The sequence below is a fragment of the Hyposmocoma kahamanoa genome, unplaced genomic scaffold (assembly GCF_003589595.1).
Source record: "Hyposmocoma kahamanoa isolate Upper Pololo Valley unplaced genomic scaffold, ASM358959v1 64, whole genome shotgun sequence".
Classification (NCBI taxonomy): domain Eukaryota; kingdom Metazoa; phylum Arthropoda; class Insecta; order Lepidoptera; family Cosmopterigidae; genus Hyposmocoma; species Hyposmocoma kahamanoa.
In genome coordinates this window covers 4,719,135-4,723,241 of record NW_020653852.1, presented here as the reverse complement: position 1 = coordinate 4,723,241, position 4,107 = coordinate 4,719,135, and positions in this window count along the sequence as shown.

Here is a 4,107-nt window from a genome sequence, read left to right as displayed (position 1 = left end):
GTGACAAGAAGAAGCCGGGATAATTGTATCTGTATGCGTAGGCTTACGGTAAATTTAAAAAAATATGTTTGTTATTACTTTGGTTGTAGTTAAATCTAAGAAATTGACAGAGTTGTTTTGTTCTAATTCTTTCTTAAATTTAATTTTTGGTTGTTTTACAAAATTGTCCAGCTGTCTCATACTACCCGTCCATCAAAGTATCAAATCATCAACATACCTAAAGTAATATAGTATATATCTATTACCTGCAATGTATTGGTTTCAAAATGATCCATAAATATGTCTGCCATTAAAGGACTGAGAGGAGAACTCATTGCTAGGCCATCATATTGCAAGTAATATTGTCCGTTAAACCTGAAGTAGTTTTGTTTCATGCAAAGAGATTTCAATTCTATCAACTCATCAACTTCCCCTGGATGTAGTCATCGCCATTCTCAGGGTCGCATTCCAGAACTCTATTCAATGCTCAAGGCAGGATCTGAGTATGATTTCAAGCACTGGAAATGCGACCGTAATGGCAGGGACTTGAGTATGATTTCGAGTGCTTTGAAAAGCGCCAGAAAGCGTCTGTACTAATCTTTATATTCGTGTAATAGCCAGGGTTTCAATGGCGGCACCATTACATCCGGGCTTATGGCTTCATTTTTGGTCGAAAAACTAAAGCAGCAAATGTTTGATAATTCTTTAGCTCCGACTGTTGTATTATGTTTTGTATTATAACTTGGTAAAGAATCAAAAATAAGATTTTAGCAAATGGAATTTGGAACAGCTCCGACTGTTGTGGCGGTCGAGCTGGGTGTGACCGTGGTACGAAAACAAAATGAGAAAGTGAAGGAAGATGGAACAATTCAAATTAAAAATTTAAATACAAGTAAAATAAAAAATTATAGGATACAAGCGGAGAGAGGCGATACAAAAAGGTGAGATGATGGTACACCATCACAGGAGGTCACACCGTCACAGCTTTAAACCATACTCAAATCCTGACATGAGCATTGAGTAGAGTTCTAGAATACGACCCTAAGTGATTTTTAAGAATATTTAAAGTGTCAGTGTAGGGAACGTTAGTGAACAAGCTGTCTACATCCAGAGAAAGTAATTTTGCGTTAAGTGGTGGTCTTTGATCCTTTGTACTAAATAATAACGCACGCACTCAACATAGCCCCGCACTAGGGAAACCCTGTGTCGCGGGTGCCATGGACACACACATAAACAACCACAAATTACACCCAAACTCACGAGAGAAATAAATGTAGGCCATACACATATTTCTCCCGGCCTGGGAATCAAACCCAGGACCTCTGCATGGCAGTCCGGCATGGTAACCGTTCGGCCACGGAGGCAGTTAATCTAAACTATCTAAACTAATCCAAGTAATTTTTTCTGAGTGTTCGATCTTTGTATTAATAATTATAACAAACTAGTGGAGTAATTTCACAAAAAAACATTGAATATCAATTTAATAAAAATTTAAAATATCTAAACTAAACCAAACTGATCTGAACTGAACTGAACTGAACTGAACTAAACTAATAATGTTTAGTTCGCTTTTAAATGTAGAATATTTGTCAACGGTTTTTAATGTCTAGTATTTTGTTATACATTAGTACAGCCAGTTGGCTATTTATATATATTTCTAGATTGGGTGTAGGGAGGGATAATTTATACGGGTTCAAATCGTCGGTAGAAAAGGCGAAAGCGCCATTTTGAAAATTTTTCATGGGCATATTTTAGGTTTTAACAACAATTTTACAATACTTACGTCTCGTTTTAATATTCAATTTTTATTTTCATTGTTTGTTTTCAAATTTAATTTAAAACTGGACGTAAATGTTTTAAAACAATCGTGAAAAACTAAAAGATGCTCCAGTAAAAAAAAATTTGAAATGGCGCTTTCGCCCTTTCTACAAAACACAGACCAAATATGGAAGGGAATTTTTTTACGAACATTGCAGTTTCAAGAACGTATATTGAAGGTAGAGTAATTACTTTGAGGTTTGTAAAGTGTGGTCTGCAAGAGACTCTCTGACGTAAGATTAATATTATACAAATACATATTTTTTTAATTATGATATGTCGGTGCTATAGCCGTGCATGATAATCCCATACCAGGTAAAAATCTTTGGTTTTTTAGTCTTTTAACTATAAACACATTGGCCTATTTTATAGGTAAATTTTTGTATAACGTCTTTGATATTCCATATATTTTGTTTTATTATTTCTGTTTGCTCCATTGACTTACAATTATATGGACGTCGGGTCCGCGCTAAAAAGTGTCCGAACTTATAGGGCGTTAAAATCGTATACAGAGCGTCATTTACGCTTTAGTCTTCGTTTGTTCGACTGACAGCGATGCAAGCAAAATTAGACAGTACTGCGATGACATTACAATTTAAATTCAACGTTTTAGCTTTTTCATATTCCTTTTCATGTCACTACGTTTAAATAAGTTGACTTGGAACATTTTTTTCCATCCGTCATACCGTCGTCCATTTATTTGTAAGTCAATATGGTTTGCTCACTTCATATTGTCATTTCATATTGCTAAATTCTCTGTATGTTACCAACAAATATAACGGTGCCTTTTCGTTGAACCTCTGCTTATTTAATTATACCTTATATTAAAATTTCGCTCGGTCGTTTTAGTCATTACATTTCAGCCGAAAGACGTTCACTGCTGAACATAAACCTCCCCCACAGATCACCACAACGCAACCTTCTCCTGGTCATCGGTCCACTCTGTGGGTGCGCACGCTGAGTCTTACGGTATGCGGTTGCCACTCGAGAACTCTGGTCCTATCGGCTATTTGTTCTGCAAGCAAAGCGATTCACTGCCACTTAAGTTTCGAAATTATTTGGGTTATTGATTTCAATGCCTCATCAAAATTCTATAAGGGAAACCGACTCAAATTACATTACGTTAACAAATTAAAGTAAGTAAATTCATTCTCTACAGATACCTTACCTTAAATTTCAAAATCTCTAAATTATTATTCTGAATCTAGAAGATAATTAAATCGTGTTGGTATTAGAACCGCTACGTAGGCTAAGGGTTCGGTTCTATTCAGACGAAACAATTACAATCAATTAAGGTTTATTACCAACTATGTTCCTATTTGATATTAAGTAAATTTTGATAAATTTATCGGGTTGAGAATTTCCTTGAGAGAACCCTTAAACTGGTAGGTAAGTTGTGGGTAAGTTGCAATATTTATTATCACAATATTCGATAGTGGAAATTTGAAATGTCGTAAGGGAAATGACCCTACGACAAAATGTCTCTTAGGACATTTAAAATTTCCAACGTCCTCAACATAGGCATTTTGAGTGTGGTGGATGCAGCTCCTTTAGGAACCTCAGTATCTACCTAGGTTTGCTGAACACTTCAGGGAGTGACCTCGGCACTCCAAGGTACTTCGCTTCGTCCTGTATTGGCTATGTCGGAGCGTTTTAGCAGGACGTGCCCGGTCGTTTCCTCTCCCTCCAATCGCTCTGTGCAGACTTGCTGTCTATGATACTTAAATTGAAAAGGTGTTTATTATATGGACCATGACACGTTAGATTATTTAAAGTTAGAGAGCAAAGCTCTTGTCTTTTGAGCTTGAGAAATTTTCGAGATACATAGGCGTTCAGAGTGCTTCCCTCTCCTATCTACAAGCCGTAGAGTTGTACATGTGTTATTATGGGAAGTTTTTGTACCTTTGCGGTAGGGTTGCCCTCGACTTGACATTTATATACTGTGAAAATCCCATGACAATAACATGGTAACCTTGATCGATGTTGTAACCAGGACAGTCTATAGACTATTATTAACTGCCTCCGTGGCCGAACGGTTACCATGCCGGACTGCCACGCAGAGGTCCCAGGTTCGATTCCCGGGCCGGGAGAAATGTTTGTATGGCCTACATTAATTTCTCTCGTGAGTTTGGGTGTAATTTGTGGCTGTCTATATGTGTGTCCATGGCACCCGCGACACAGGGTTTCCCTAGTGCGGGGCTATGTTGAGTGTGTGCGTTATTTATTTATTTATTTATTTATTTATTCATTCATTCATTCATTCATTCATTCATTCATTCATTCATTCATTCATTCATTCATTCATTCATT